The 24,471-nt window shown below is 44.7% G+C and overlaps 1 protein-coding gene across 5 annotated transcripts in view; it reads right to left on the bottom strand.

The window, feature by feature from the left end:
• The window catches only part of DIS3L2 (DIS3 like 3'-5' exoribonuclease 2), a 285,589-nt gene extending 280,193 nt beyond the window's left edge, over window positions 1–5,396 (bottom strand). For 4 of the 5 annotated variants that reach the window (XM_053655253.1, XM_053655255.1, XM_053655256.1 and 1 more), the window contains exon 1: window positions 5,314–5,367. The gene's annotated coding sequence lies outside the window, so the exon portion shown is untranslated. Of the gene's footprint in view, window positions 1–5,313 lie in introns of all 5 variants that reach the window. The other variant, XM_053655254.1, reaches the window with a different exon arrangement.
• Window positions 5,397–24,471: the final 19,075 nt, after the last annotated feature.

Here is a 24,471-nt window from a genome sequence, read left to right as displayed (position 1 = left end):
TCAAAACTCAACCACGTGGACACCTTAAATAAGTACAGTAGGTCAACTGGAGACCTCCAGTAGGCTGTATGTAGTAGATCAACTACACCTCAATAAATCGGCCTTTAACAAATATGGGCTTAACCAACAGTTGGTAATCCTTCATAATACAAATTGGGCCCTAATTCATTCATTTAAAATTATTCTCTGTTAATAACATGCATTTTGTCATAAAATTCATGGAGTACCCTCACTTCCAAAGTATTAAGACTGATTTGAACTAGCAAAATTCAGTAAATCATAAAGAAAGTAAATGTCTCATAGAAGCAAAAGATACCTGAAAAAGACTAATATTTTTTCATTAAAAAATTCTGAAAATAACTAAGAAAGAAAAACAAACTCTATAAACTGTGGATTTTACTTTAGGATCAAACCAAAAAGAACAATGCGCCATGATCCCCTTCCGACAGAGCTGGGGCTGCAGCTCCCTCCCAACCCTCCATCTCTGACTGAAGCTGCCCACAGTGGAGAGGGACGGGAGCAGCCACCTCCAGGAGCTGAAACGCCTTCTGAATGTGGCGAGGTCTTGCAGAAATGCGTCTACAGTCACCATAAGCCTCTCCTGCCGGTCAAAGCCTAGCAGGAGAAACCATCCAATGTCATTACAGGAAGCCGACAAGGGAAGCAAAAGAACGGAGTTCTTCAATTAGTACTGTATAACTTCCTGCCTCCTCCAGGTTTTGGATCCCAAGCTCTCAAGTATACCAAAGACTCCAACAATTCCTCTCCTTCATTTGAAGAATTTTTTAAAGCCACAAGGAACAGGTAACTTCCTACTATATCAGCCTACTTACTCCATTACTGGCCCTTTTCTTTAGTAGAGGGCCAGTAGAGGGCCAGTAATGTTTTCAACAGTATTTCTGTTGATGTCCTCCTGACCAGTGGAAATGCTGAAATCTGAACCCGGTGCAGTTGTGAAGAAAGGAGTGAGGGCTTTGGCATCACACAGACATGGGTCCATACTTCGTTCAGTTCTAACACTTCCTGCCTATGACTCAGTTTTCTCGATAAAAGAGTCAAATCATATCTCTTATTGGACAAATATTGGTTATGAAATGATGCAATGCATGTGAATCACTTGACATACAAGGGGATCCATAAATAATAATCCCCACAATACACCACAATTTTAAATATTGAGAGACGGGGGAAAGGTAGTATTTTTTTTTGGACTAACAGGACTAAACTTGACCAATTCTAGCCTTGGCGTAAGAGGTAATCACGTGATTGCAATTCGGGGCACCGCGCTCTCAGGCACGGAGTTCTTGCTATGGTTCCAAATAAAATGCTATCTGAAAAGTCCTCGCTGTCAGATCTGTCTTCTGTCTCAGGGCACAAAGGGGCGCTTTGTGTAGTTCCACCACCACACTTGGTCTGATAAGGACAATGGGAGCTCTGGCCAAGTGCCCCTGGCATCGCCGACAGCAGGCAAGCCTCCGAGGGATCCATGGACCCACGCCAAGCTCACAGTTTGATCTGTACATGTGCTCAGTAGTATTTCAGTGAAAAAGGAACCTTACTTCCCACAGTAACGGCCCATATAAAACAAACATAAACTTCTTGAAGGTTAAATTTAAGAAGACATTTTAAAAGTTAGATTCTATCAGGCTGGTAATACAACATTACAGAAAAGCAAGTCTGGGATAACTGGGGAAACTACAAATAAGTTTATAAGTCTTCCTCACATAAGAAAATGCTTTGTTACACTTTTTTTGCCTTAAAAATATTGAGCCAATATTTTTACAGATGCTACAGAGACAGGAAAACGTGTGTGTGCCTCAGCTACTTCTAACTAAAGAATGGAGCACTGAATCACAACCCGCAAGCAGGCGGAGACAGAACAGGTACCCACTGAGAGAGGAAAAACTAGAGCCCTAGTCCTAGCCTTGTTCTCCTCACTAGATATCTGTCCACGAGCAGATCACTGAAACGTCTACAGGGCTTGATTTGCTCACCTAGAAAATTTCTAAGGCCTCTTCTACTCTGGGTCTGTTAATCCAAGTTGAAGGACAACGGAAGGAACCTGGGCCTTAAAGAACCCAGAGGACCCTGGCCAGGTGGCTTAGTTGGTTGGAGCATCATCCCTACAAGAGGTTGCAAAACCGATTCATGATCAGGGCACATGTCTAGGTTGCAGGTTCATAACAATTGATGTTTCTTACCCTCCCTCCCTCTCTCTAAAATCAATAAAAATATATCCTCAGGTGAGGATTTAAAAAAAAAAACTGGAAGAATTTGAATTTATTGACGGGGAAAAAAAGGATATTATACCAGGGTTCTAGGGAAGGAGTAGGAAGGTAAAAACTAATGCACCTTGTGGGATTTCACTTATATGCAATATCTAGCGCAGTCAAAATCATGAAAGGTAAAGGGGGGTGGGGGAGTTCCAGGAGCTGGAGGAAGGAGAAAGAGGGAGTTGTTCAATAGGTAAAGTTTTCATTTTGCAAGATGACAAAGTCCTAGAGATCTGTTATGCAACAATGAACTGTACACTTCAAAATGGTTGAGGGTAAATTTAATGCTTTTATTACAATTTAAAATAAGAGTCACAGAAATCAGTGTCCTAGAGGTTACACTACTGCATAAAGATTCCATATCTAATTTCTAATGTCTAGTCCCAACCCTAAAATTCCTTGTCTCCCAATTTAAAAAAAGAATAAACATGTCTTGCTAGTAGGACATAGAGGCTTCCCCAGCGACAATAAAGCTGAGGGAGCCCATTGAAAAATGAGGAACAAGAAGATAATACAAATAGTAACAAACAGTGGAAATACAAAGCAGGCTATTCACACCATCTGACTGTGTCAGATCCACCTATAATCCAGCCCAAATCCATTAAGTAAAACCATAGGTTTCTCTTTACTCCCAAGATAAACTCCTCTGCCTACTAGAAGGCAGCACTCTCCCGCCCACCTCTCCGGGGCCTCTCCCACTAGATCCCTCTCCACTCCTCCTGCTCCCCACACGGAGCTGTACTGTAAGTCCTCGTCCTCCTCCTGCACCATGACTTCGGGCTCTGCCCTCGCCGTTTGCAGTGACGGAACACTCTTCCTTTCCTGTGCATCCTTCAGATTTCGGTCCAAATATCACTTCTGTGACTTTCCTAACTCAAATAGTTGTCACAGTTGCAGTTTTACATTCGTGTGATGATGTGATATCATCTGCTGAGGACAGGGACCCTGTATGCACTCACTGTCCCCCATTTCCAAAGCCAAGGACAGTGCCCAGTACCAAGTCAATTTACTAAGTGACTAAATGGGCACTAAACCTGTAAGAGAGCAACAAAACATCACAAGAGGTCTCCTTAAGAGTGTACACTCTTCACAAAATGAATCTCTGGCAGATACCCAGAGCAATTGAGCCTAAAATCCCTATTCAGTTCTTTAAAAAGAAAAATAAGTCAATTCAGATGCATGTACAGGCACACCTCAAAGATATTGCGGTTTCAATTCCAGACAACCGTAATAAAGTGAATAACACAATACAGTGAGTCATAATCTTTTTGCTGGTGAAGGGTCTTACCTACCATTTGTAAAAAATGCAACACCTGTGAAGCACAATAAAACAAAGCAAAATAAAACAAGGTATAACTGTGTAAATTTCTCTGGCCCTTCTATGTCTCTAGGCAAATGCAGAGTATCCAAGGTGATAGTCTCACACACTCACACACACACACACACACACACACACACCCCATAGGTATAGCAGAGCTACTAGTTGTTGAGTCACTTGTTTTTGGTATTTCCTGATACAGAGCCTGCTACGCAGGAAGCATTCTGGAAATACCTGTCAAAGGAAGAAGAGAGTGACATTTCACAAGACTAATGAGTATACAGAAGCAAAGGAAAGAATTTCTAAGCAGCAAAGTCTCCCCACGTCCCCTCCCCCAGCTAGCAGCCTCATTATATAAGATCTCAAACACAGAAAAATGCCAGATTTGTACCGAAGGAAATAGATATTACGATCAAGTGGCCTTAGAAATTTAAATAAGTACTGCAAAATGCCACATGAGACTATTTCCCAAAGCCTCAAGAATATAAGGAAAGAAACTATTTAGGATTCCCTGTCCTCTCGAATATGAATATGATATACCCATAGAGAGGAGACAAATAGTATCTATACTATATAGTACCTAAACATATTCCTGAAAACTCAGACTAATACTGATCTCTCCTCTCACCGATTCTGCATGTAAACAAACACTATTTTATAATTCTCCTAAAATTGAATATGTCCAGTCTCCCTTCTTACATGTATCCTTTCAGGTGCACACGACACTGTAGGTGCTTAATCAATACTCACTGAACTGAAACTAAATTATACTATTTTTGAATAATGAATATTGATCTATAAACTCCACTCCTGCATTTTATTCCCAAATAACGTCATTTCCAAACATTTTCCATATGCCTGTCTTGGCTCCATCACTGGATTAACATAAAGTCTTTCTCCAACAATGTTGCCACTCCTTCCTCCTAACTCAGTTAAGGGAGGAGTTCATTCAGGCCCTTGTAGTTCCATATAAATTTCAGATTGGCAATTTCCGGCAAAAAAAAAAAAAAAACAGCTGGGATATTGATAAAAAAAAGTCTGTGTGGCATGTTTTCAAATGTAAATCAGAGACATTAACCACACCTGCTCCTACTTTCTTCAACGTAGCGAATTTCACTTGACATTTTTCCTAAACCTACTCAGTCCAGGGAAAGTTCTTTCTTTCTGTGGAAATGTGGAAGATACAAAATCTTAACTACTGAATACCAACTGCATATCACTAAAAACTGGAAAGCTAATTCCCCGGGAAAAAGACAAAATAATCAATAAAATGGGTCTCCAAGATCGACAAAGCAGATTAAGTACATCACTCTGGGAGGCAGCTGGCAAACGTCAGGTGATAAATTTAAGTGGCTGCTGTTCACGGCTTCTGAGACGCCCCATCCCTGCCAGTCCCGTGAGAATGGGTCCACAGGTGACCCGAGCCTCCTCAAGCAACCTCTCTACAGCACCAGGCTTTGCGCCCCGCACTCCACACCCGGCTACGAGGGAGGGCCTGCGGCGAGGAGCTGGGGCTCTGACGCCGGGTCTGCCTGGAGCGTGGGGCGTGAGATAGGATGGGGCGACGCCAGGACTGGAGAGACGTGCCAGAGGCGGAGGGCGCTCGCCCGGGGCCGCCGCAAGTGCCCCACGAAGGGCTGCGGAGGTTCCACAGGCCAGACCCTGGTCGGTTCAAGAAAGGGGTCAAGGTGGGGCTGACCGGGCGGGGGCGGATAGCCTCACCGTAGCTCCCGGGAGGCGCCGCCGCGGTCCAGCAGTTGCTAAGGAGAATGCTCTTCCGGGTCACGGCCGCGCTGCAACAGAGACGAACGGTGGCCGGAAGGGACCAAGAGCGATGCGCGCGGCACGTGTGCTGCAGAGGTGGTGGTCCGCTGTAGTTCCGCTGCAGCTGGGGCGAAGGGCCGAGCGAGGGTCCACCGTAGCTTCTCCGGTATCGCCTCGCGTGGACGACTGGCTGAAGCCGGTGGCTCGAGCCAGATGACCTCTGAGACGCCTTCCGTCCCGTCCCCGAGGACAGCTGTCGGCGGGCGCGCTCCCGCCTCTGTTCCTGAATTAGAGCACCCCCCCCACCTCCCTGACGCGCACACACACTCACACACACCCACCCCACCCCACTCCAGCCCTCCGAAGATCCTACACCGGGCGAACCCTCAACCCCGGCGGACGCCGCTAGCCTTATGGAGTCTCCCCTGGCTTCTAGTAGCCGAGGGTAGCAATGCTGGCATTTTCCTGTGACAGGGTTTACTCAACACCTGCTCAGAGCTAGGTGCAGGGCTGGCACTGGGGATACAGAGGGGACAATCTAAGTGTGGTCCCTGCCCCTGAATGCCAGGCTGACAGGAGGTCTGGCAGTATCCTGAGTCCTGGGTTGAGCCAAATGAAGGAAGCCACTGGGGCCTGCCCAATACCCAAGAGGAGAGTAGAGGACCTGGGTTATCACACCCTGTTTGTATACGAAGTGCCTCCAGAGATCCATTTTAGCCTTCAGGGGCCAAGCCTTCCAGGCAATTTATGAGTTACAGATGGGTGTAGTTGCCCCGGAGCTTCCCAGTTCTGGCCCAGCCCTGATTCCTAACCACCACCAACCACTTGGCCTTTTCCCATCCTGACATCCACCCAGTCCCAAAGGCAGACCCTCAGAAGTCGTTCTTGACACCTCCACTTTCCCTCATCACCTCACCCTCTCTAACGGCCACGTCTAAGAACAAGCCCTGTGGATGGTCTTGTTCTTCCCACCCAATTTCACTGCTACCAATTACAGTAAAAAGGAGAAATAATCCGAATCAGTAAAAAGTGTTGCAACCTCAAAGATGTAGCAAGGTGATGAAGGCGGACCTTGTGTCCCTGTGTGTGTGTGTGTGTGTGTGTGTGTGTGTGTGTGTGTATGAAAACAGTGCAATGACCAAACACCTTAACAACTTCAGGAGGCACCCTGGTTGGTGTGGTTCAGTGGATCAAGTGCTGGCCTACAAACTAAAGGGTGGCTGGTTCAATTCCCAGTCAGGGCACACACCCGGGTTGCAGGCCAGGTCCCCAGTTGGGGACGCAAGAGAAGCAACCTCACATTGATGTTTTTCTCCCACTCTTTCTCCCTCCCTTCCCCTCTCTCTAAAAAGAAATAAATAAAATCTTTAAAAAGAAAAAAAAAGAACTTCAGGAGGTAAAATGGAATAACTTCACTCAAAAACAACAGGTTTTAATTACTTTTCACATGCTAATTTCACCTTGAAGGAAGATAATAAAGGATAATGAAAGAAGTAAGTTAAAGAAAAACTAAGGTAGAATGAACATGTTCCAAGAACCAAAAGTGAAGGTGTGTTTGCTGGCCTGGGCCGGAGACTCGGGAGGGCTCCAGCTCAGTTGTGGGGTGCACTGAAGTGCCATGAGCCCTGGGTGCCATCTTTACGTGCGCGGGCTGGTGGTGCTGTGGGTAAGCAAGCAGAAAACATTTCTCATCGGATATTGTGTCCGTTGCTCTTGGCATTCTTCTCTCCAGCAACTAGACCCGCCCGGACCACCATTCCCAGCTTGCAGTTTTGGTCTGAGTATAGCCTGTTTTTTATATTGTCTCACTTTAAACTTAGTTTAAAAAACTACATTTTTCTTTTCCTTCTACCTTTATAGTATTATTTTCATCTTATCTTTTTAAATATTTTTAACTGTTCATTTTATTTTATCAGGATTATATCATGTTATTCTTTTTTGTTTTGTTTTGGGGTTTTTTTCCCTTTTTTTATTTAGTTATTTTTCAAGTACAGTTTTTTTTTAAGATTTTATTTATTTATCTTTGAGAGAGGAAGGGAAGGAGAGGAGGAAAGAAACATCAATGTGTGGTTGCCTTTTTTGTGCGTCCCCTGCTGGAAACTGGCCTGCAGGGAACCGGCCTGCAACCCAGGCATGTGCCCTGACTGGGAATCGAACCGCGATCGTGTGGTTCGCAGGCCCGCACTCAATCCACTGAGCTATGCCAGCCAGGGCTCAAGTACAGTTTTTTGTCTATATCATGTTATTCTTAACTTTTTAGGTTTACATTTTTTTCTTTTCTAGTTCTCTGCTTTTTTTAACTTCACATATACTACTTTAAATGTGAAGTTTAGAAAATTTACAATGTTCTCTCATTTACAATGTTGTTCTTTATAAACTTTTATTCCCACATGTCTAAATTTGTCTTAATTTTTATATTCTTTCATCCTATTTTAACCTTTTCTGTTCTTTCTTGGATCTCCCATCTTCCAGATTTCTTCTGGTTTCAAACTTTCCATTTTAATCAGAGATGTGTCTCAACAGCTGCAAATAGCATCTAACAATTATTATACTTTAAAAGAGAAAGAATGGCATTAAACTCACCAGACGCAGGACGTTTATACCCTTGTGTGTTGGAGAATTCACTGCAGTGGGACGTTTTCACAGGACAAGATCGTGCTCTCCTATACCTTCCCTCCTGCCAGATACCAGCCTCATATGAAGCCAAAAAGGCATCTCTCGTGTTCCAAGCTTGATACAGCAGCAATGCAGCACAGCAGGTAAGCCAAGGGAAAACCAAAATGCTAGGTTCCAATCCAGCTCCTCCATTTACTCTCTGTGTGACCTTGGGCAAGTGACTCCACCTCTCTGTGTCTGCTTTCTTCACCTTTAGAATGTGGGTGATTACAGTACCATCTTGTAAGGTTGATGTGAGATTTAAATGAGTTAATACATGTAAAGCATTTAGAACAGTGCCTGGCACATAGTGAACATATGTTTTTGCTAATACCATGATTGAATAAGAAGTTATCCTAAACAGTAGCCACTCTCAGGAGTGTAAAATCACCAAGTATCTTGTAGACGATGGTACTGATGGAGCATCTTTTGTTCTTCCACTCGTGGCAAACACTGTAGCCTACCAAACTGCTCTTTGGCATTCTCACTCCTAACAGACCCTAATTTTTTTCAGATAACAACAGTCCTCCACAGAGTCCTGGAGGGGTTGGCATGGGGTGTGTGTGTGTGTGTGTGTGTGTGTGTTGGGGTTGGGGTGGGGAACAAGTTCACTGAAGGACGAGTCTGTTTCCCCCTTTCCAGGGCCCAGCACTGATTGAGTCTCTGCATTCTAGAATGCTGGACAGAAAACATTTGACTGGCTCGAGGCAGCCTGTGAATTGGGTTAGGGTCCACCGGAGCCTGTCAGCGGAGCCAGGCGAACAGCCGCTCCATGTAGAATCACAGCTGCTCAGGTTTCCACCTTTCTCAGGGGCTCCGTGTGTGAACACCTGATGACCTAGTCTATCTCCACGGGTGTGCATATTCCAGTCTGAAAAGCAAGGGTATGAAGTGTAGTCATACAGTGTGATGACCACAGTTTAAAAATATTTACACTGGAGAGAGAAGTTTTCAGAATACAAAACCAAAACTAAAAAGATCGACCAAGGAGGACTTAGAGAAGGTGAGTGAATGACAAAAAAATTCTGAATTTTTTATAAGAAAGAAAAACATGTTTAAGCTAGAACAAATATAAAGAAATGAGCACAGGCTGTTTTTTGTTGGGTGAGTGAAAACATAATAAAAAACTAGGAAATTGGGTTGTTCAGAAAATGTTACATTGGATCTTACTTAAATGAATCAAAAAATGCAGCATCCAATAGAAATCCATCTATAAGTTAAAGAGAAACAGCAAATTTTACTAATTGAGAAATTATACAATTTACACAATTACAATTCCAAGATTACAAGTAAATGTTCTCCTAATTAAAAAACAATTCATAAACTGGATTAAAAAGACAAAATCCACACCTATAAATCTTATTAAAAAGACATTTAAAGAAAGGGGAGATAGAAGAATTTAAAATCCTGACTCAGATAAATCCAGCTTTCATAAAAACAAGTGTGGTGGGCCCCACCTTGACTGATGAAGTCATGTGCAGCCCAGGACTCTGGCACACCTGGGCATGCCCAGAACACCAGTGGCAGGACCCACTGGAGGGCTGTTTCCATAAGAAGCTAGCATCCTAGCTAGCTGGAAGCATCTCTTCTACAGGGGAGCCCAAGGTCGGCAGGTCAGTATGATGCTGTATGCAGCAGGGAAAGGCAGCACCCACAAAACAAGCTGCGTGGCCTAAGGCAGGCAGCCTGCTCTGGAGCTTTTCAACAGAACAGGCACCAGCTGGGAAGGGTCACGTTGGAGCAAACTCTACAATACTCCATTCATTGGCCCCAAACACAGGCTCTGTCCCAGCCTCCCTGAGGGATCGTCCGCAAGTCCCTGAGCCTCCATTTCTCAAAAGGAGGCGACTGGATGAATTGCTCCAAAGAGGAAAGACTGGGAAACACAGAGCTTTCTCAAGTGTACATTAAGCTCCCATAAAACTTAACGGCAAATTTTAAGATAGAGATCCACAATAAATACACAAAAATTTTACCCACACTTTCTCAGACGTTCAATATGCCACCTATATGCATGCACATGACCAGACAAGAATGGAACAAAGAGTCTGTGATGAGTTGAAAGGCCAACACCAAATATGGGGACATTATTTTAAACACTAACAAAAGAATAAGATTCAGGGTCACAGTTAAAACTGTATTGGACAGTGTGGTCACTGTGAGTGGGGGTGGTGGGTAGGAGGCAGTGGAAGAGGCCATGAGGGGGGTACATGGTGATGGCAAAAATAAATAAATAACTTTTTAATTTTTAAAAAAACTGTATTGGAGCAACTTTTGTATCTTTCATGCCTATGGTAATAAGAAAGAGAAAGAAAAAGAATCAATTAAGCCTACACCTAAATTTCAAAAAGATATAAGTGACAAATTTAAAAGAAAAATAATAAATATAAAATAAATAAATAAGAAAATATCTGTTTAACATAAACAGTGAGATAAAAATTAACTAATATAATATTTACAAACCACAAATATAGCCTAGAGAATACAAGAGAAACAAAACTCAAAAGACTAAATAAAACACAAAAAAAGTTTTAATTATTAGGAAATATCATTCAAAGTTAAGCCTTTAGATTAAAACATTAAAGAAAATGAACAATTTTGAATAAAATTAACACAAGAAAAAAATCTCAAGAATAAGGAAAGAGTAGCAGAGGAACAGGAACAGGGAAAACATTCAAAGATTTGGAGAATGAGTGAGTGGATTTCTAGAAAAAAGCACCGAGACTTGATAATGTCATTAACACTCTTAACAGCAAATAAATAAAAAACAAATTCATACTATGAGGAAAATACAGTCATTTCCCACCTACTTGTAAAGATAATGCTGACAATACAAACATTTTTCAAAAAATTTACTTCATACATAATTGTACCACATCTGAATAATTATTTTCACTGTATTTTATTTCCAGCATTGTACATTTATGTTGCCGTTACAGAATATATAACTATTTTACAACCCTTCTCTTATAAATTGTATCTTAGAATCTCCCCTGTTTTCTTTTATCGTCTTTCTTTTTTATACAAATGAGAAATGTTCACTGACAACAACTTGTGTATAATTTCACCACCCAGAGACAGATGTAGGTGGGTACACATATGTATCTGTAGTTGATGGGATATGCTTTTTTGAAATTTTTTAATTGAAATAAAATTTGCATAACATAAAATTCATCATTTAAAATGTACAAGTCAGCCCTGACTACTGTGGCTCAGTGGATTGAGCACTGGCCTGCGAATCAAAGGGTCACTGGTTTGATTCCCAGTCAGAGCACGTGCCTGGGAGGCAGGCCAGGTCCTCAGTGGGGGCCACATGAGAGGCAACCACATACTGATGTTTCTCTCCTTCTCTTTCTCTCTCCCTTCCCTTCTCTCTAGAAATAAATAAAATCTTTTTTTAAAAAATGTACAAGTCAGTAGTTTATAGTATAATCATAATGTTATGGAATCATCAGTACAATCAGTTTTAAAGCACCTTATCACACCAAAAAGAAAACCCATATTCATTAACAGTCACCCCCATTTCCCAGCCCTAGGAAACTACCGAGCTACCTTCCGTCTCTGTGGATTTCCCTCTTCCGGACATTTCGTATCAGTGAAATCAGACAATATGTGGCCCCTTGTGACTGGCTTCTTTCACTGAGCATAACATTTTCATTTAGCGTGAAATCGGTACTTCATTGCTTCCATGGCTACATAATATTCCATTGTATATACAGTCACATTTTTGGTTTCATGTGTGTGTAAAAACACAAAATAATACTTTTTGTTTAAGATTTTATTTGTTTTTTAGAGAGAGAAAGAGAGGGAGAGAAATAACAGTGTGCTGTTGCCTCTCATGCACCCCCACGGGGGCCTGGCCTGCAACCCAGGCATGCACCCTGATTAGGAATCGAACCTGCAGCCGTTTGCTTCACAGGCTGGCACTCAACCACTGAGCCACAACAGCCAGGGCTGCATCCTCTTATTATAGCCATACTAATGGAGCAGTATCTCATGTGGTAGAGTGGTATCTTATTGTAGTAAGTTTTACATTGAAAGTGTGAGTCCTTCAACAGAATATACTTTAATACTGTTTTGCAACTTTTCCACTTCAAAAACTTGAAAATTTTCACATTAACATGTCAATACATATAATTCTATAGCATTAATTTAAATAAATATGTAGTGTTCCACATTATAAATTTTCCATAAGTTATTTGACCAAAATTTCATCTTATTGTTAATACATAGGTTATTTCCAATCTTTTGTTATTATAAACAAATGTTTAATAAACATCCATGCAACTAAATCTTTGCACATGCATTAAATTACTTTGTTTATATTTATCAATTTCAAAGCCTGTATAATACACCATTAAGTTTATACACAATTATTTCATTTAGGGCATAAGTATTATAAATAATGATGTAGTAACATTTTTGTATATTTAACTAAGCTCCTTTTGGATAATTTCCTTAGACAAACTACTAACTTAAGATTCCAAAGGGTATAAACATTTTTATGACAATGATGTATGTCCAATCTATATTTCCAGTATGTACTGTACCAGTTTAATGCTGCCCTGAACAATGTGTACCAATCTCACTACAACTTTGCCAGAATTGAGTATTTTAATTTTTTTTTTAAGTTTTTGGTAATCTTTTTTAAAAAATTTTTTTAATTTATTTATCTTTAGAAGGGAAGGGAAGGGAAGGAGAGAGGGAGAGAAATATCAACGTATGGTTGCTTCTCATGTGTCCCCTACTGGGAACTGGCCCCTGCTAGGAACTAGCCTGCAACTCAGGCATATGCCCTGACTGGGAATTGAACTGCGATCTTTTGGTTCTCATGCCCACGCTCTATCCACTGAACTACACCAGCCAGGGCAGAGTATTTTAATTTCAAGAAACTACTTTAGTGATTGAAAATGGCCCTTCATTTATGTTTTGATGCATTTATATGATTACTGAGTGGTGTTGACTTCTCTTCAATGCTATTAATATATTTTCTTCTGAGTATATTATTTTTTCATGACTTTAAAATCCTCTGTTAAGGCCTTCCATTAAACTAATTTGTAAAGTCTCTTATTAAAGTATAATGTTAACCATTTTCTGTCATTCTTGCTGTAAACAATTTCCTGCTCATTTTGCCTCATTTATTTTTAATGTACGAGGATGTAACAGCAGCCGGGGAGTCGTGCTGGGCTTAGAATATTTATTTTGGAAAAAAATGGAAACTGAAGCTAAGCCAATTTCCAATCCTTCAAAAATGGCCTTTTATTCTATTCTGCTTGGGAGATATTAATCCTACTTATTTTATGTATTTGTTTTTAGAAATAATACACTCATTCAGTGCAAAATTCAAAACGTACCAAAGGATAACTAGTGAGAAGATATCCCCAAACCCTGTCCAGCTGCAGTTGGGTGCCCTTTCTGTTAGCACTTTCCTCCCCCGCAGTATCCATCACCGACCCACCCATACCATCAGCATTTCTGTGGTGCCTGCCCTGTGTGAAGGTAGGCCTAGGTATGGTGGGTCAGAGAGCTTGGCATCTCACCCCCACCACCGCAGCCCACAGACCTGGGCAAAACACCTGATCAAGCCTCAGCTTCCGGCCCTGTGAAGTCGAGACAAGGTAGGCAGAGGCCTGGGTCCTAGAGATACCCCTGTGAACAAGCCAGATGTGGCCGGTCCTCAAGAGCTCTCATTAGGCGTCCCATTTAGGTCTGCAGGCTGGTCCACCCATCTCGAGTTTTCCCCTTTGCATCGGGCTATTTCTCTTGCTGCTGACCTAGACTCCTCCCTGTCCTCTCCTGCTCCGAGGGGCCCATCCACAGGGCCAGGCCCCATAGACAGGAGTCGGAAACTGGGGGCTTTCCCACTGTCTGGTTCTGTGAGAATCACTAACCAAATTCTCAAACTTCACGTTCTCCAGAATTATCTTGTCAGATGCAGTAAAAGCATTTATTTAGCTTGGTCTCACATTATGGATAATAAGGACTCAGCCGCTGGGGGCGGGAAAGTTAACATAAACAATGAACTTGTGCACCTAACTCACAGGTCATCGTTTCTGTTCTTGAAAAATGGTCACTGAACTCTGCAAATCCTGGCCAACCGACATCTTCACCAGCAGTGCCTTCTGTCTGCAGAGAAAAGTAAGCTCTCGGTCTGGAAATACCTGTATCCAACACATGTTTATTTTTCAATAAGGTTCCCCATCGTGCTACTAAACACACTAAGCAAACCCGAGGAAGGAGCACCTTCTGAGGGGTTGCGGGGTTCTTGCTGGAGGGCAAGGCAGGAGGAGACTGGTGCATCTGGAAGCTAGTTACTCCCCCCCATTCCTCTCTTTAGTTCCTCCTGCCACCAGGGAGCTGCCACCTGTGAGATGACAAGGCTGTTCCCAAGCCACTCAGCCTCAGGAGGAAGCTGAGAGGTTTCCCCTTCACACCCCCACACGGCCTGCTGGCTCCCTGCACCAGCTTAATATTTGAAGGTACAGGTAGCCAGACGAGGCTGGGACCACCCATTTCCCTTCTCTCCAGGCACAGGATAGATGTACTTCATCCAGGTCAGAGCCACTGTACTAGCTGGATCTGGGGAGCAGCTCCACCAAGAACAGGGGCCTCAATGGAATCTAAGCTGCAAAGCTCATGGCCTTGGCTACCTAGCACACCCCCAGAATGGGCTCCTTGGGCCTAAGGTTTTTCTCTAGGAACTGGCTGTGAGAAGCCCCCAGAGGTCCATTTTCACAGCCTGGCGGTGGGACCAGTGTGACTGGCAGAGTAAGCGGGGAGTGCCCAGCGGAGCAGCAGGAGGCACACACCGGTTCCTTCTTGACATGGTCCACATGATTCATCTACGGGCGTTTTTTTTTTTTTTTTTTTTTTAAATATTTATTTGTTTACCTTTAGAGGGGAAGGAGAGAGGGAGAGAAACATCAATGTATGGTTGCCTCTCATGTGTCCCCTGCTGGGAACTGGCCTGCAGGGAACTGGCTTGCAACCCAGGTATGTGCCCTGGCTGGGAATTGAACCACAAACCTCTGGTTCGCAGGCCTGTGCTCAATCCACTGAGCTACACCAGCCAGGTACGGGCGTTTTTAACAGTGCGCTGTTATTGTTTCAAATCTGTTCGTCTCCTTCAGATAGTTGGGACTGGCCTCAATAACCTTAGTCTATCCCCACACCTCTTGTTCTGTGTTTTCAACCTATCTAGTCCTTTGCCAATAACACATTCTTAATTAGCATTTATAACACATTTATGTGTCTAAGAGGACACATATGCCTTAATACTTTTCTTTTTTTAGAAAAAAAATTTTAAAAAGATGTTATGTACTTATTTTTAGAGAGATCGGAAGGGAGGGAGAAAGAGAGGGAGAGAAACATCGATGCGCTAAAGGTACATCAATCAGTTGCCTCAAGCACCCTGCAACCAGGTACCTGGCCCACAGCCCAGGTGTGTGCCCTGAGCAGAATCAAGCCAGCGACTTTCCAGTTTGCAGATGACACCCAACCCACTGAGTCACACTAGTCAGTGTTCAGATGAAAAAAAATTTTTTAAGTTTGTTGTCCAGGGCCACTTTTATATTTCCTTCAAGTAGTTATTTCATTAAACCCAATAATAAAAATAAGACTTGAAAAACAGGAAACTATATTATTATTATTTGCCATGATTTGACTGTATGCCAAAAAAGAGAGAGTAAAATTAACATCCATTAATACAAAAATATTTAGTTATTAGTCCAAATTTGAAATCAATATGTAAACATTAATAATTTTATTTATGTCAGCAAGAATTAGTAACTTTTTAAATTCTCAGTAAGAAAATTGCATTTTAAAAATTCCATTTATTATAACCACAAAACCTATAAAAACAGGAATAACTTTATAAAAGTGTGTAGGACTTATATGAGAAAATTTTAAAGCCTGGAAAATGGAGAGGCACACCTTTTCTTTGGCTAGGAAAACTTAATATTGGAAAGATGTCAAATTGCCTTAAGTTTATGTGTATTTTCAATAAAATCCTCTAAAATCATAGCAGGATATTTGGGGAACTTGGATTAATTATTCTAAAGTTCTTCTGGAAAATGAATATTGAAGACGAGTAAAGAAAATCCTGAAAAAGAAGAGTATCTTTAACAACTACTAGGTGTTAAAACATATTTGAAAACCATAGTGAATAAAACAGTATGATCAGAAATAAGCAGTCAGAATAATAAAACAGGTCAAAAACTTTAAATAAGTATAATGAGACTTCAGCGTGAGAAAAGTTAAAGTTTAAATTTTGGGGAGAAAAACTCAACAAATGTGACATAAAATTTCATAACCAATGTTGGGGCAACCAGCGACCCATTTGGGGAAAACATAGTTACACTCTTCACTTTAAACCCAAAGAAATTCTAGAAAAATCAAATATATAAATTTTTTAAATCCTCACCCAAGGATACATGTATTGATTTTAGAGAGAGGGGCAAGGAGAAAGACAGACAGATCGAAACATCGACGTGAGAGGGAAACATGGACAGGGTGCCCTGTACGCACGGGACCAAATTTGCAACTTAGGTGTGCAGTGCACCCTGACCAGGAGTCAAACCCACAGCCTACTGGTGTGCGGGACAACACTCCAGCCAACTGAGGCACCCAGCCAGGGCAAACATATACATTTTTTAAAGTAGAATGTACAAAAATTAAAAGTACATAAATATTTCTATGATATTCTGTTACAGTTGCTGAAGAATGAGATTTCTTGCCTCTCATACTCTTTTCCAAATGCAGATAGACTAATCTTAGCCAACAATTATTTGCAAAATATTTCTAGCATAACCTGATGGTGCTGAAGGATGGCGTATAGAACAAACCTGGGGAGAGATGGTGCTTTGATGGAATGCTGATTTCCCTCCTGTTTCCATCCTGGGGTGAGCATCCTTGACTTTCTGATGTTTAAGCACTCCTGCCACTCACCATTCTCAATGACATTCTCCTCACTTTCCTGCTCCCCTCCTCCTTCCCCAAAATACACGTCTCCCTGTCCTTCCTCCATTCCAAAGCTGTCCTTGCTACTAACTGCCTTTGGGATAAGCTGGTGAGATTATGGCTTTGTGAAAGCTGGGAGGGTCAAGCTACTTTCAAATTATATTAGGAACTGTTTGGCTATGAGGCTTTCTTAAAATTTTTCCAGGCATACCTCAAGGGGCGTATATCCTCTCTCACCTCTTACTAACAGATGGTCAGTAAATTAAACACACCTTCATCTGGATATCTGCGATCGGCCATTAAAGGCTCCCAGGCAGCCCAGACCAGCAGGCTAGCCAACACTGGAGACATGCAGAAGTCAGAAGCTGTCTCACTCTTACTCAAAAGCCTCCTCTATCTTGGAAGAGAAACTCACTGGAGCAATTCTGTATGATCCTCGGAGGTTGACTTGTCCCAGTTTTATGAAAGGGTTTGATTAGCCAGGTGGTTTCCATAAACAGAGCAGACACATTTGATACACTCTGTCTACCTCCCAAATGTATGTGACAGAGATTTTATTAACGAGTACAAACTCTGGAACTGGACTTCTTGGGTCTGAATCTGGGTTCCACCATTCTTAGCTGCATGACCTTGGACAAGTTATTCAACCTTGCCCTTATCTGTGGAATGGGGTGAAAGTACCTCCCAGGATTAAATATGTTAATAATTAGTGCCTAGTAAACACTTGGAACAGCACCTGTTCTATATAAGCATTCTTTTAAAAATATCCACACTTTACCCTTCGCCAGCATCTGCATTAATACTGTTCACTATGGAGAACCGAGTAGCATCGGTAGGTTCTTGGTAGGGCTGTTTTCACCGTGTGAAAGGTGATGATCAAAGAGCATCATGAAAGTATAGATTTTACTACATGTAATTTACGACAGTTTTATTAGACTGGGATAAGTTACACTTGCAAAATCTTAAAAGTTTGCTGATACTACATGTGCAGAAAGTAGAACATAGGGACACGTTTAACCTACCAAGGTAAATGGGCAGATCCAAATTAAACACAGAGTTACCGTGAGACCCAGCGGCTCCTCTCCTAGGTATATGAAAATGAAAACATGTGGACAGAAAAATCTGTGCATGTGTGTCCATAGCAGCATTATTTGTGGTAGCCAAAGAGTGGAAACAACCCAGATGTCCAGCCACTGATGAACAGATAAACAAAATGCAGAGGCTCGACACAGTGGGATGTTATTTAGCCGTAAAAATAAACAAAGTGCAGATACATGCTACAATGTGACTGAATCTTAAAACCATCTGGCTAAGCAGTCAGACACATAAGGCCACACCTTTCATAGAGAAGGCCTCTGAGACGCAGCAAGGTTGAGTAACTTGTCCAAGGTCGCATAGGTAGGAATGGCAGAACCAGGTTTTGGACCACGGATGTCTAGTGCCAGAGTTTGTGCTCATTAATAGAATTTCTGTCACTTGGGAGGTTGGCAAAAGTGTACCAAGTGTGTCTCCTCTGTTTATTAAAACCGTCTGGCAAATCTGTGGACACAGAAAACAGATTGGCGATTACCTAGGCCTGGGGGGGTGTGTGGAAGACTGGGGGTTGATGGTTAAGGGGTGTGGGGGTTTTTTCAGGGTGATGAAAATGTTTTAAAATGCATGATGGTGATGGTAGCTCAACTCTGAATAAACTAAAAGCCATTGTATTCTACGTTTTAAATTGGTGAATTGTGTAGTATATGAATTTTATCTCAAAAGCTCTTTTAAAAACTCTTTGTTTCAAACAGGTGGAAAATGCTTTAAGTTTGCATATTACCACCTTCATTCCACTGTATTTTACTGATCCTTAAAACAATCACACAGTAAATTTACTGTATTTTCATGCTGATCTTTAATATGGGATCTGAAAGGAATTATTGAATCAAGTTCAACAAATTTGGAGAAACTGGTTCTTTGGTGAATAACTATTTCTACCTTGCAGGTGAATTTATCCTTTCCAGAGACATAAACATGTCTGAGGCTTTAACCTCTAATAAACAGGTGGAGGGAAACTCTCTTCTTCATAGGGACAAAGGAAGTTTTTTGTAATTAGTTAAACTCAAAGCTTTCATCCAGATAAGGTGAATTTTCAAAAGGCAATCAGTTCCTCAGGTGTTTATTCAATGTCAATGTTATGGAGATTACTTTATGGACCTCACAGATCCATTCCCAGTTCTTTCCCTGAGAAACGTGAGTGCTTTTTCATAGTACCAAAACCAGTGTGATAGGTAAGTCATAAATGTCACCTGCTGCGCAGATGGAGCTAAGATCACCTTTACATCGATGCCCAAAGGATTCCAACTCTGGCACCTCCTGGCCCTGCCAGCAGGCAGGCCAGTCAGTTTTGGGGGGGTAGCCTTTCCTGACCTGTGAGGCCTTTCTGTGGTGCTTGGATGTGTCCCCCAGTCTGTCCCACCCCTTCCCAGCTGCGGCTCGGGAAGTGGAAACTGAGACAGTCCCTCGGGGACAAAGCCTCCACCTGGCAGGCATCCGCCCCGCCTCCGCTCTCACCTGGCTGGCGGGGCGGGCTTTGGCGCCTCCAGCCCCGAGGCCCTGGTGGCCAAGGTGGACCCAGCTCCCTGGCTCCGCTGACGGAGGTGCCTCTTCAGGTCCCCGCACAGTGATGCTCCAGACTCGGAAACACGGTGGCTCTGGCGCCGGTGCTGCTCCACCACCTCTGCTGACACCGTGAAACCAGATGTCCCTTGCCCACCCCGACCTCTCGGGTGGGAGGGGAAGGAAGAAGCTGACCGCCCCATCCCGCAACGCCATGTACCGGGGTGCCCAGAAAAGGCACCAGCACCCCAAGGCAAAGCTCTTCCAAGTCAAACACGCCCGCGGTGCCCGCGCGCTGGGGCGGCGAAGGGATGGGAGCGAGCTCCGGGCTGGGAGGGTTCCGCAGCCTGGGGCGAAGAAACTGACGTTTCTCGGGGTGACCACAGGCTGGGGTTCCCCTTCGGGATTCCGAGTCCCTATGCTGGCTCTTCGAATGTGCGGAGGCCAGGAGGCAAGCACAGAACAGACCGCAAGCTGACGGCCACGGCGGGCGCAGCCCCGGCTCAGGGCCATTCGGGGGACGCGCCTGCTGTCGCCAGGCCACGGGCCTCCCCAGCCGGCAACGCCAGGCCCAGCCGGCCGTCAGCTCCGCAATGACAGTGTTCCTGCACTGTCCGCCCTGTCCTCGTTTCCCGCCTCTGACCGCGGAAATGTCTGTCGCTGCAGGGGCAGCCCCTCCGCCACCCCCGGCCCGGGTCTGAGGTCTGGCCCCAGGCTGAAGAGCCCGAGAAACCGCAGGATCTACGCTGGTCCGCGGGCAGAGAAGGTGCGGCCACAACCCGCAAACCCCTCGACAGGGAAGTGACTAAATAAATTATAAGGTCTCCATACATTAGAATGCCATGGAAAGTGATGACATAATCTTATATAATAGATATGCGGAACTGCGAAGAATAGCACTGTTTGAAGTGCCCAGGAAATACTTATAAAAATAACATTCAGCTACAAAGAAAATCTCAGTCAAGTTCAAATCCCAGAAATATTATGAGTTCTATTCTCTGACCACAATGCAATAAAATTAAAAATCCATAAGAAAATAAATTTCATTTTATAAAAGTTTATAAAGTAATAAAAACATTTATATGGAAAAGCAACTGTTCATTTTTATATAAAATTTTTATTAAAAAATTTTATTTAAGGCAAAACCAGGAAAATACCTACTTACCCGTCTATAGAACATATGTGGCGGCTGCCGAAACTTTGATGGTGAAGCAGATGTGAATCCATTTATCTGAGTTTAATATATAACAAATCAAATGCAAATAAAATGAAGAAAAATGATCACTACATTCATATGGGAAATGAATGAGAATGATGTGTGAATAGTGAATCCTCACTCATACCATTTACCGCAGAGCATTCCAGACACATTAAAGTCAAACACACACAGGTGTACACACACACCACTAAAAAAAACCCACAACAGAAGAACATAAAAGTGTATGCTCACTCTGCCTGCTGAGACGCCGGTGTCAGGACAGATAGATCTCTGAGTTTCGGTCCCACCCGAGGTGCTTACTCAAATATTTAACACCGTGAGCTCAGTTGCCTCTCTGTGATGGAGGTGAATGAAATACCCAGTTCATAAGCATCGAACCCACTTCAGGGTCCACACGCTTGGCTTCTGGAGCGGACGTCCCTAAGCTGTCCACAGAGGTGGTGAGGTACTGCTGGGAACAGACAGTGCTGGGGAGAAAGACCGGACTCGGGTAACTGTCCAAGCCCAGAACTACAGGAGGCTGTGAGAATTTAACACGGCTTTAAAATGCGTGACCATCTGTGTGTGAACAGAAAAGCAATGATGTGCAAGAATACTTCATGGTAAATATGAAAAATAATAATGTTAACATATTTAACAAATAAATAAAAATGTTTAAGAAAGTCCTTAGAAGTTAGAGGAAGACAACTTAAGGCAGCTCTGAGGGTCTCCAGCAAATACAGAGAAAGGTGCTGCTTCAGCAGAGTGGCTGGAAATGAGGCGCACCGACTACACGCTGATCTGATCGGCGGAGTTGGTCAGGGCCTGCCAGCCACGCAGAGGTCACACTAATGAACCTCTCACCCAGCGTCCCTCTGCCTGAAGAAAGAGAGGCGGGAGAGAGGGCGGGAGAAAAGAGAAAAACTCAGCTTGTGCAGAGATGTTTTCAGCTGTTGTCATTTGTTAGCATGTAACCCTAAACACAGCCCAAGTCCTGGCTGTGAGTTATTATATTGCAGACTATATAGGTCCATGGAAAAGGTTACACAAGATAACGTTGTATGAAGAAGTCGACCGTGAGATATGCTATGTGCACTTACATTCCGACTAGACACGAACTGTGCTGGGGGGGGGATCTGGAAACCCAAGGGAGTGACGACTGGCAGGTGTGTCATGTTGATGGAGGTATTTGTGTATTTTGCTGCTAGTTTGACATTCCTTGGCTTTTGTGCACTTAACAGTAAGTACATATTCTATACAAAAGATTTGTTAAAAGGCCCGGGCCAGTGTGGGGCTCAGTTGGCTGGAGTGTTATCCCCTATGCCAAAAGGTTGCAGGCTCAATCTCCATCAGGGCACATAACTGGGTTATGAGTTCAGTCCTGGTCAGAGCATGTGTGTGAAGCAACTAATCAATGCTGCTCTCTCTCTCTCTCTCTCTCCCCCCAACCCTTCCTGTATCGCAAATCAATTTAGCATTTCATTACTCCACCCAAATCAGTCCAATATTGCCCAGGTCATCTCAGGGCTGGATTCCAGGGGCTTGCCGGGGGGTCTCCGAGCAACCAAGAGCAGGAGCGTGGGGTGCAGCAGCTGACAGGGGCTCCTCCTGGGGGACACAGCGACCCACAGGCTCCTGGCTGGCCAGGCCGGGCAGCGTCTCCCCGCATGGGCCTGTGTGAGAGCCCCCGCCTCCAGGTCTGCAGCGAACAATCGCCATCCCTTTCTTGTCACCCAGCGAAGGTGCCCCTGAGTTCATCACTGCTGGGTGAAGCTCCCTTGGGTCAGGGCCAGCTCCTTTGCCACTGTGACCCCAGGAGACACGGAGCTGCCCTGACTCCCACTCTCTGGTTCCATGTCAGACAATTGTTTAGCTGAAGGACTCAAGCTCTGCTGAAATCCTGGAGGGTTGAACCCTGTCCCTCCACACTCCACACTCACTCCGCCCATCCCCGTCGTCACCTTGCTCAGCTCCTGGGAAGCCAGACCCTGCCTGGACCCCAGGCCTTGCCCATGTCTGCGCCACTCTCTTGTTTCCGCCTCAGTCCCAGACTTGGCAGCAGCCCCTGCCAGGTGTCAGCCAGAGGAGACGCTTGGAAGCAGAGTCAGAAAGCTGCAAGGATCTCCGAGGCAGAAACGGAGGCTCTGTCCAGCCCAGGTTCTGGCCTCCTCCCCCTGACTGCCTCAGCCCCCCACACCCCATCCCCTGGAGTGTGTGAGTGGGGGTTCTCTGCTGGATCAGAGCTGGTTCATTCATTCCATTCGATCTCCCTGTGCCCCAGCCCCCTGGGAATCCAAGGTGAGTCCCAATGCAATTGGGCAATTCTCCCCAGGGCAATTGGAGTGAGAGCGCCCACCCCCACCCCTCACCAACCACCCGAACCCTTTCAGAACCCTGTCCCCACCAGCTCTGGCCCCAGACCACCTAATTCATGCCGGCCACCCGAGGGGGGCTGGACTCCTGACACTAGAGCGCTTCATCTCCCCAAACCTGCAGCCACTATGGGCCCAGCCAGCCTGGCCCTGCCCTTTGCAGGCTTCCCAGAAATTAACATGGAAAAGAACGGGAAGAGGGGACAGTGCAGGCCCCGAAAGACAGCCGCTGACAGATATGAAAAAGGCCCCAGAACTCTGAACACCCCCACCCCACAAATGGCCACGGGTGGCGAAGGAGCTGTGTCATTTCTCTGCCAAGCCACAGACCACATTCCCACGGGAGCCGCTCAGCGCAGGGCGGAGACAGCTGTTCCTCTCAGCAGATGTTCTCTCCCGAAGCAGGGGCGCTGCTCCCCGGCCCGATCCCCATGACTCACTGGAGTTCAGCCAGCTCACCGTTTAGGCCGAGCAGCCTGCCGAGCCCAGTGGGTGGCTGAGGGCAGATCCGGTGGCCAGTCGGGGACTCTACGGTCCCATCTGCAAAATGGAGCAGCGAGGCACTTAGCCAGCACCCTCCTTCTGTGAGCGCAGAGGCTATCTCTGTCCCTGCTACCCCGTGAGGCCTACGGCAGGGCTGGGCTTCTGTCCCTGTTCATTTATCAAGTGCCTACTGTGTGGCAGGCAATGTGCAAGGAGCTGGGTCCCCTGAGATAGACACAGGGGTTCCCCCGAGAAGCTGAGAGAGGGAGAGGAGGAGGCCCCCATGGTATTAGGGCTGTGACCATGACATGCTCAGAGGGACATCGAGGCTAGAACCCCCCAGCTGTCTCTGCTGAACCAGAGGAGAAGCCCGTGAGAACCAACAGGCCCAGGAAGAGCCTCGGTGCTCAGCAGAGTCATCACACCAAAAGATTTGCAGGCCACCCCACCTCACTTCAGGTCTTGGCCAGGCCTGTCTGCCCGGAACCAGCCTGTCCTGCAGTGTCTCCTGCATTTGCAGGGCTCACAGACTGGCCCGAGGGACATGAATGTATTCCTGAGCCTCCTTTCCCAAGAGGTTCTTGGTGAGCAGCCCTGACCATGCACCCCTACTCTGACCGCTGCTCCGCTGCCCTGCGGTCATCTGCTGTCCCCACCAGATAAAACTCGAAGGGACAAAGTGAAGGTGGCGAGACCATGGTTCAGGTGAGTCTAGCACCTGGAGGTGTGGGTCCAGGATGTCCAGAGTGTGATGCTTAACGCCTCTGGGTCCCAGATCCCTCAGGGTAGGAGGAAGGGGCAGAGCCCCACTGCCTGAGCCCGTGGATCTGGGCATGTTCTCTGCAACCAGGCACC

The sequence above is a fragment of the Artibeus jamaicensis genome, unplaced genomic scaffold (genome assembly GCF_021234435.1).
Source record: "Artibeus jamaicensis isolate MK-2021 breed Jamaican fruit bat unplaced genomic scaffold, CSHL_Jam_final contig_944, whole genome shotgun sequence".
In the NCBI taxonomy this organism is placed as follows: Eukaryota; Metazoa; Chordata; class Mammalia; order Chiroptera; family Phyllostomidae; genus Artibeus; species Artibeus jamaicensis.
Note: the sequence above shows the minus strand (reverse complement) of the source record. Positions and strands in the feature narration are given on the sequence as shown.